This window comes from Ixodes scapularis, unplaced genomic scaffold (assembly GCF_016920785.2).
Source record: "Ixodes scapularis isolate PalLabHiFi unplaced genomic scaffold, ASM1692078v2 PGA_scaffold8__174_contigs__length_109621045, whole genome shotgun sequence".
NCBI classification, from domain to species: Eukaryota; Metazoa; Arthropoda; class Arachnida; order Ixodida; family Ixodidae; genus Ixodes; species Ixodes scapularis.
In genome coordinates, this window is record NW_024609883.1 from 52,722,446 (window position 1) to 52,732,001 (window position 9,556).

The window sequence follows — 9,556 nt, forward strand, 5'->3', positions numbered from 1 at the left end:
AAACGCCCCATCAGTGAACTTGTCAAACAAGCAGCTACGACTCCTCCTTTTCTTATTCCTATTTTTTTTTTGTTTTTGTTCTCTACCTTTTGTTTTCTATTTTTAAACATTTTTCTTTAGTTTGTTTACTAACAGCTTTATTATTTCAGGCCTTATGCGCATTCATTTAGGTTTTTTCTCTTTTTCATCTTTTTTTTTCTTCATATAAACTCATCGTGATAATTTTCTTTGTTTATCATTTCGTTAACACATCAGCTGAATCTAGCGCTTGTCCTGTCCAGCCCTTTGTTGTCCTTTATCTTTCGTTCTAATATTTTCAGATGTTACACCAACTAGGTCACCAACCTATTATGTACCTTCGACCCCCCCCGCCCCCCCCCCCCCCCTTCCCCCCCGGTCAGCTCAGAGGAAAAATAAGTATTTGCGCTGAGATGCTGGCTAGAGGCGCTTCTGTTTTCTTCATTATGGGTAGCGCACGTGCTATTCACACGGTTATGTTTTAATTTTCAAGGTGCATAGAAGCTTGGCATCGCACGTGCTTGCATTAGCAGAGGAAGCTGAAGTATCGTCACTCTCAATTATGAAAAAATTCCACCAGGCGGTGATACCCAATCTTCTCGCTGCCTGGATCTTTAAAGGGCCTCTGACACGCCAAAAAAACATTTTTTTTTCATGCTAGGCGTTGAAATGGCATGTCAGGACATTACAAAAAAATTGTTTCACTATAGAGGTACGTAGTTTTTTTTTACAAAAAATAGAAATACGAGGCCCAATTCAAAGTTCCCGCCAGTGCAGAGTAGGCTCCTCTGGCGTCGTCGTGTTGATCGGAACCTCAGGTTGGAAGGCCCAGTGAAATTCCTCTTGGACGACTTCGGCGAGCGACAGGGAGGACGGGCGATCCGTAGCGGGGAGCATCTTGCGGATTTCTTCCCGGACGACTTCACGGATGATGTCACGGATACCTGAGAGGTCGGTACCAAGGTCGTATCCGGATGTCGCCAGAGTAGTCACGCCGGGGTGTCGCTGCTAGTGTCTGGCGCGTGCTTGTAGGGCTCGTTCCATATTCGTCGCCTCCGTGAAGAACCCGTCAACTGCTGTCGGGGGATTGCGAATAAGGCCGCCGAATATCTCACTTTTTATACCCCTCATCAAGTGGTGCAGCTTCTTCTCCTCGGTAGCCTGAGGATCGGCGCGGGCGCTCAGGCGGAGAACATCCTCAACAAAGCTGGTGACGCTCTCATGTAAGCCTTGGGTTCTTGTTCACAGGAGATCTTCGGACCTCTCACGTCGGTGATTGCAAGCAAACGTCTTCTTCAATTCTTGCTTGCACACCTCCCACGACGTCAAAGAAGCTTCGTGGTTTTCCAACCAGTACCTCGCAGTTCCTTCCATCGAAAAGTAAAGGTTCTGCAAGCAGTGCTCGGCTGACCACCTGTTATGGCGGGCCACCCGTTGATAGTGTTGCAGCCAGTCCTCGATGTCCTCGTGTGCGTCTCCGTGGAACGGCGTCGGAGTTTTGGGTGCGACGGCCAGGTATACGACGGCAGGAGCGGCCGGGGCCTGCGACTGGTTGGCCATCGTCGTCTTCTTCGGCTTGGGCTTGTCCAGTAGCAAACCGTATTGAGGATCCTCTCCCTTGATGCGCCGGCTGGTCCGAGTTTCGGGTACCGCGGGGAGTAGTCTTTTCACTGGGCTTGAAACCGGACTTGCACTGCGGGCTCTTGGAGGGGAACGCTGCACAGGCATGCGGTACCCCGCACCTCCACCAAAATGTCACGAATGACAAGTGATGAGGCTGTGAATAACTGAGTAAACTGAACTTTTAATGGGGCGAACTTGTGCCCAAAAATAAAAGGAAAACGAAAGATAACAACAGAGCGTCGCGGGCGTCGAAGGCGGTGAAGCAGCAGGATCGAACGCTGAGGCGAAACTTACTACGCTCGCCTTACGGAATCCCTTATGTACCTTGTGGGTTTCTGGATCGTTCGGAGTAGAAGGTTCGGCGCGTAGAACATTCTGACCTCGAATCAGCGAGACGGTTCTCGAATTCACCAGAACATCAGATTACAGTGTCAACAAAAATGTGTAGCCGCGTCCAGGATTCGAACCCTTGTCTTCTGCATGGAAGGCAAGGGCGATAACCGTTAGGCCACGCGCGCGCTGCCTACCTGGCCAGCTGCGCGCGCGGCAAGCGCGCGCAGCGGTACTTCGGACACCCTGAGCGAAGATCAACCTGGTGACGGCAGAGCGGCAACTGCACTCTAAAAAAAGTCTGTGCGTATACTTTCACGCACAGCACTGGGAGAGCCAATCACCGCAACTTACGGAGGCAGCTCGGCGAATGACGATGCGGAAACATATGTTTAGACCAAAAAGCGCAGTCTGAGCTGTGACAGTAAGCAATGCCAGCGTGACGTTTTGCCTTTGCTTAAAGGGGTACTCCACCGTTTTTTTCATTGTCTCCGATTTGCTTGAAATTTTGCTAAACTAACCAACAAACATTGCTAAAATAGTATCCCAAATATTAGGTCAAAATATTGTTTTTTCGCAAAGTTATTGAATTTACAGTTTTGGTCTTCACCATGTTTTTCAAACTGCAAGTCTCTACTGGCAACAACAACAATGTGACGTCAGTGGAAGGCAGGGGTTAACTTTTTGGACTACAGAAGTTGTTCCCAACGGATTTGAAGCAGTTTCTTGGTGTCAAATGAGTGCTTTGGAAGCTCGCTCCCGTATCTGCGCTCCAGCACGGAATAAATGATTGGCATATTCTATTTTTAGACTACCTGCTCGACTGGCAAGCCTGCCTGCCACTGACGTCACGGCACTGAAAGGCGCGCGAATATTCGAATATTGGTTTTTACACCACTTTCATTTGCCGATTTCACAGTACCTATTATGAATTTCACGATGCTAAATAGCATACCGGAAAGGCTAAAGGCCGGGGAGTCAGAAAATATAGTTAGTTGAGGTAGCTCAAAAAATCGGTGGAGTACCCCTTTAATGTCACAATTCAGACTGCGTTTTTTGGTCTGAACGTATGTTTCGGCATCGTCATTGGTCGAGCTGCCTCCGTAAGTTGCGGTGATTGGCTCTCCGAGTGTTTTGCGGGAAAGGAGACGCACAAAAATTTTTTAGAGTGTGAGCACGCTCGCATTCTATCGCGCCGCGGGGCGTCCTCCTCTTTTGCTCCACGCCAGCTGTGAGCGTGAGTGACGAAAGCGAACGGGCTCGTTTTGACGAAAACCCGGCGGGGTCTGTCAGTTAGTCAGCGCCGCATAGAGAGGGAGGGGTTGATGTATGCTGACGTCAGCGCTTCGGACCATTGGGAGCGTCGCACGCGTCACCTCTCCACCTCCTTCTCCCTCTCTCACCGGCACTGACAAACGAAACACAGTGCAGGGTTTTCGTCAAAACGAGCGTTCTAATGCATTAAAAAGGAAAACCATAGCCTTTTTGTCGCCGAGTTCTAATTCCGTCCTGGCGTCAAAGAAATTTGGGGTTTTACGTGCCCATCTGGCACGCCCCAGCGGAGGATTGAAACTCTATAATACGGCGCCATCTCTGCAATAAGTCTCCGTGAGATTACGGTCAACTCGAATGGGATTCGAACCCGCCACCTCGGGATCCATAGGCCGGCGCCTTGCCTCGGAGCCACAGAGGCGGCTAACCGTCTTGGCGTCAATGGCTTTGGGGAATAGCACAACTCACGGCACACACACTTTCACAAGAGCACATGAAAACCGGGCAGCTCACTAAAGCTAAACAGCTCAGCTCACGCCGGGGGAGGAGAGGTGCGCCTCGGACAGCGTTCCGGCCAGCGCCAGACAACTTGACCGCTTTCTTTGCTAAAACTGTGGCCGAACCGGAGTATTCGGATGTTTCAGGAGGAATTTTGGCCCAGAGCTCACACTTCCCACGAAAGGCGATTAGTCAGTGTGTTCAAAAATTAGGAGGTGGCGAAATTGAAAGAAGATTGCATTACGTGAGACGCGTTCGCGAAAACAAGCAATGCGACGAAAACTCCAACAAAAAATAAACTGAAGGGTTCTTTTCTTTGTTGTTTATTGCGTCTTTTCGCGGATTATTCTGGCCAACTCAAAATAGAAGACCAAGTGGGTCAAATGAACTAAAACAACAAAGCGGATAACGCGCTGACGTACGATACGATCTCTCAGCGCTCTCAGCTAGTTTTCATGGTATGGCGAAAGTGATCGTCAAAAAGGATTAGCCCACCTTCGTTAATATCCGTCGGGGACGGTCGAGGTTTCGACGCAGCGAAAAACCTTGGGATGTGGTTGAAGGGCAATTCACACACTTAAGTTGAGTTCGACCGAATGCGACTGCAACCGGCCGTTAAGCCTCTCGCGACACCTTCAGACCGGGCCGCGCAGCAGCGATGGTGGTTGTAAGCGGTCTAAAAGCCCGTTGCCGTGGCGATCCGTGAAAGGATTGACGTTGCAGTCGCGCCCGGTCGAACTCAAACGAGAGTGTGAAGCAGCCTGTAGGCACAGGTGTAGGAACGTGAAAGCTTTCTCGCTGGATTTGCAGTTTAAGGCTGGTTCACACCAGGGTGCCTTCATGTGCTCTTCGCATAGGGTGATGCCAGCTGCCTGTTTCCCTTTCCCACACCCTCGTCCACCGCCATTTTCTTCCTCATTGTTTCCCCGTGCGCCGGAAAGTGGCCTTTGTGTCCATCGGTCCTCCCATCCGAGGGGGGAAATGCTAATCCTCCCTCTGTGGGTTCCGCAACGCTGCTCCGAACTTGTGAGATAAGGTGCTTGTTTCCGGGAAGGTTATAGCTTAGAAACCCCATGGATTATCGCCGAGGACCAAAATGGCTGCTGGTTTGTCGGCGAGTGGTATTACAAAGGGTGGCATCACCCTAGCAAAGCGCACATAAAGGCTCCCCAGTTCACACTATTGCAACCGACTACGACTGAGTCCGACAGAACCGGTTTTTAAGTCTCTTGCGACAACTTACGTCCTTAAGCAGTAATGGCGGTCGTAAGTGGCTTACAACCCTGTTTTGTTGGGCTCAGTCGCAGGAGGTTGCACAGTGTTGAGCAGCCTTTACAGAATTCGGATTATCTTGTCTTGAAGCCGAAGGGTTAAGCAGACAACTTAGCTGAGGCAGTCACTACACTTGGTGCTTGGTTTACGCCTCAGCATAAGATGCTGGAGCATTAAAATATTTTTACTGAAGGATGGTGATACAACCCCGCGCGAATGTTCCTGTCTTTTCTGCATAATTTACGTAATCTGAATAATGACTTAACTGGGCATCAGAGAAAAATTAATCAAAAGCAACGAGTCACGACGTAGCTTGATAGACGATAGCGTAAAATAGCAGGAAGAATACTTTACCCATTAGTCATCATAGAAATGTTACGAGTTCGTTAGTGCGTTACTGAAAACAACAACGCGTTACCACTAACGTCGGTGCTCGTAACAGCTAGTTACTAGAAACACTGGTCAGCCTCTCACATCGGAAGCCGCAGAATTTGCAGAGCCGTTTCACGGTGATAGCCGTTATTGGCGAGGTTTAGCAGACCCCATGTATGTTTCGTCTACATACCTTGTGGCCTGCTAAATTTAACGGGAACATTTTTGAACTAATGGGTAGCGAGAAAATGCCTCCGTCATATATAGAAGGCCAACTGCTCCGGTAAAACGTGCGGGGAATTCATCAGCGCTAAATTCAGCAAGAATCTAATGTCATGTGATGCTACGGTTAGACGTGACGTCACAGATGCCATTGTGTGACATGAAAACGTGGCGTCTCATAAACACCATCCGCTAAATTTAGCGTAACGTAATTCCGCCAAATTCACACACGGCAGTGTAACTGTGTGTAGCAGTGCGCGGCGTGTAGGCTGTTATTTGTAGAACGCGTCCAGTAATCAGGATTTTTCTTTGTGTGTCCATTTAAAGGCCGTCCAGCAGTTTTGTGGCAAGAACAGGGGCTAATCGCTTCAGCTCTACCCCCCCCCCCCCCTAAATAAAATAAAATAAAAATCAATAAAATAAATAAAAATCTTCGGCTACGCCATTTCTCTCTGAACAGGATAAGTTTTCTACAGTCATATCACACGCTGTACCGTCAAGTGAAAATTTTCCTCCGATTTCGGTTCACCTTTGCACGTCCTTTATTGCCGAGGTGGAAAGCTTCCTTCAGCTTGCGTCCTCGGACAGATACGTAGAGCATGCTCATCACGTGGGTCCGGACAGCCACTCACACGCTCTGCTGGCGCTTTAGGCGGCGTCGTTGATCGAGGTCTCACATGCACACCACACATCCAGCATCTTAAGAAAAAAGCTTGCAGGATTTGTCCTACTAGACCGGTTCATCAGTGGCACCATATGGGGAGCGACGGTTCCTGCTCTGCTGTGCCTTTACAAAGACATTTTTGTGGGAATCCTACGCTACAGTTTTCTGTATTCAACGACACATGTCTGACAAACATGAAGGAGCTAAAGAGCCTGCAGGCCCGGGCTCTTCGTTGTCGCCTTGAATGCCCCTCGACCAGCTTCGACGCCAGGCACGATAGAGGAATCCAAGCACTTCCCAAGGTCTGTTCTTCAAATTCAGGAAGCCCTGAGAACACATACGCGACACCTAACCAGACATAGAAGACATGATGATAATGAAATTAATGCAAAGGCGCAAGCGAGATGGATAAAAATGCCAATAATAATTCCTAAAAAAAAAGTAAAAAACATTAAGCACAGCCAGCAGACTGATGCGCGACCGAAAAAGGGAAATAAAGAGGTATCTGCATCGATACCAGGCGGATTTGTTTGGTCACAAACCAGTCACCTAGCTGTGTTTGGAGATTTGTGTTTGTCGTTTCTACCCCTTGTTCCCCTCTTCCAGAAAGTATTATCGTCATAGAAAGCATCACCTTGTCGATTGCACGTCGCCAAGAAGACCGTCTTACAATTACGTTCGGGTGATATTACGCTATCAGCAAGAGTTTCCGTCACAATTTCATAACAGCAAAAATTACAGTTACTCCACCTCGGGTCAAAACTGAACCTTTAATAAATTCTGACATTCCCGGGATATCTGGTAAAGGAATACTCCTGGGATGGTATTGTATCGCTATGCAATCACCACCATATATGGACCCCATGGATCCAGTGTACATGCCTTTACCGATGGCTCCACATGCAGAAAGAGCTCAACTGCTGCCGTTTTTTCCATTAGACATTTCATTATCAAGCAAAACCTTAATCATAAGACATCTTCAACTACATTGGAACCGATTGCCATCCGGAAAGCTGTGAGACACAACAAAGGGAAACAACCACAGTCATGCAGGATATTCACTGATTCCAAAGAGGCGTTAAAAAACCTCCCTTCGGCTAGAGCACCTGGCGCTCACCAATAATTTGGCTTGAACATTATATTACTTTTGAACAGCTGCGAAAAAAAGAAGGAGTTCATAATATCCACCTTCACTAGATTCCAAGCGATTGTGGTATTTCTGAAAAAGAGGAAGCGGATGCAACGGCAAAATCGGCCCATCAAAGTGAGCGCACTTTGAAAATTCTATTCTTCAAGTCGGATGCCATCTCGGAAGTGCAAAGTGTAGCCAAGCGCCTGGCATTCCAGATCTGGGGTGATCCTGAGTATCACAACGACCGACTCTACGACCCCGGACCCACTATATGACTTTTAAATATCCATCGCGACTTCCAAGCAGGTCTCAGGCAATGCTACACAAGCTCGTAGGGGGGGTGGCGTTCGCCCGATATATTCTGCACCGTATAAAAATAAAGAGACAGCCCCCATTGCCCAATCTCCGATGTCCCAGAAACCGAAAGTAATTTCATCTGTGACTGTGTGATATATGCCGTGGAACGAGAAGACCTCCAAAGAACAGTTCAGAGCCTTGACAACAGACATTTTCCTGTGACGAGGTGTTGGGAAAGGATTGAACGAGCATGAAAGCGCTCGTTCAATTCGTTCTATTCTTAATGCAATCCCTATAGGCAAAATAACTAACTATATGAGCTGTTTCAAACTCTCAACACCTCATCTCTTCATTTGTTTCATTTCACCAGTTATTACCGTATACCCTTTTTTTATCCCTTTATCCCTCCCCCTGTGCAGAGTGTCCAGCTAGGACAGAAGTCCAGGCTTACCTTTTTGGCCTTCAATCATCATTATTAAAAAAAGGACAAATACTGTGGGAATTTGCAATTAACCCCTAGTCCCTCACTGAAGTAAATACACACACCGTAGTCCGCTCTTTGCGCGGCTACGGCCGCGTCCGTCCATTGACTGCCTTTTCTGGGGCACCGGTGGACGAGAGACAACACCAACCCAGTGAGTTCGTTTGTTTTCGACGTGTTTATTGACCAAATAGCCAACACGCTTCGCTCTTAGACATGAAAAGTCTGGGCGCTGGCTCAATTGCCAGTATCACCCGGTCGGATTCCCGCGCTGCCGCATTAGGCAGATTCACGGAAAGTCGGAGGCCCACAAAGAAAAACCGTGCTCCGTAGAGCCAGGGCCTCCACCGACGAGAGCCCCTGGCCCTCGTTCGGGGCCAGCTTATGTAGCCTCGGGGATATGGACGCGCCCGTGGAGGCCGGTAGCAGTCGCGTCCATTATAACTCTCAAGGCTGTGCCGAAGGCAACATTCACCCGAAGTGGGCAAAGGAGAACCGGCCCTTTAGGGGAATTCGGCCTCGTGGTTCCTTGTGTCCGGGAGGCCGACGCCATTGGTGACGACGACTCCCACGGCCTGCTGGAAGCTAGACCTAGATAGGGATATATGAAAACCTCATGGTTCCCACAATGCACACTTCACTGATTTTCCGCTGAAAGTAAAGACGACTTCCGCTTCGAACAAATTCACAAAAATTCGAAAAAGGCAGAGAAAACACACGCCATCGGCGCTCTGCTTGTTTTGGTATACTCAGTAATTCATACAGACCAATTGAGCTGTTGGCTTTTGCCTTCGGGCTGCAACAAAAGAAATCCTAGAGGTTACAAAAAAGGTAATTGGAAAACGGTACCTAGAGAGCTGAGCTAAATTACGCAATAAGACAGGTGGGCGGTACAAAACTCACTTCAAGGAGAACGGACTGGCTCCCGTCTCAAAAAGCAACAGTTTATCTAAAAAAAAAAAAAAAAAAAAAGTCTGGGCCGCCCAGTTTGCTCAAGGCAAGGCTGGGCGGAGCACAGGAAAGGAAAATAAATAACCGGACAAAAGCTCAACGGAAAATGCTTACCTATTTTTTTGGGGACACGGACAAAAGGTCACTCATTCTTTGGAGGACTCGGACAGAAACTCACCTTTCTTCTTTTGTACGGTGAGCTTCTCTCCAGGATTCAGGAAAATGTGCATGGGTAAGAAGAAGGCAAATGAATCCTGCTGTTGACAGCTGAATGGCTTGCAAGAAAGAGAATTGGAAGACGCAAACAAAAAATAAAGCTTTCAGCGTCACTTAAAAGACAACTTTTAAAGCGTATATTCCAAGACCTTTCCTCCTCTTTTTTAAAACTGCAAATGTTGCGATTTTTTTTTTTGCAGTTGTTTTT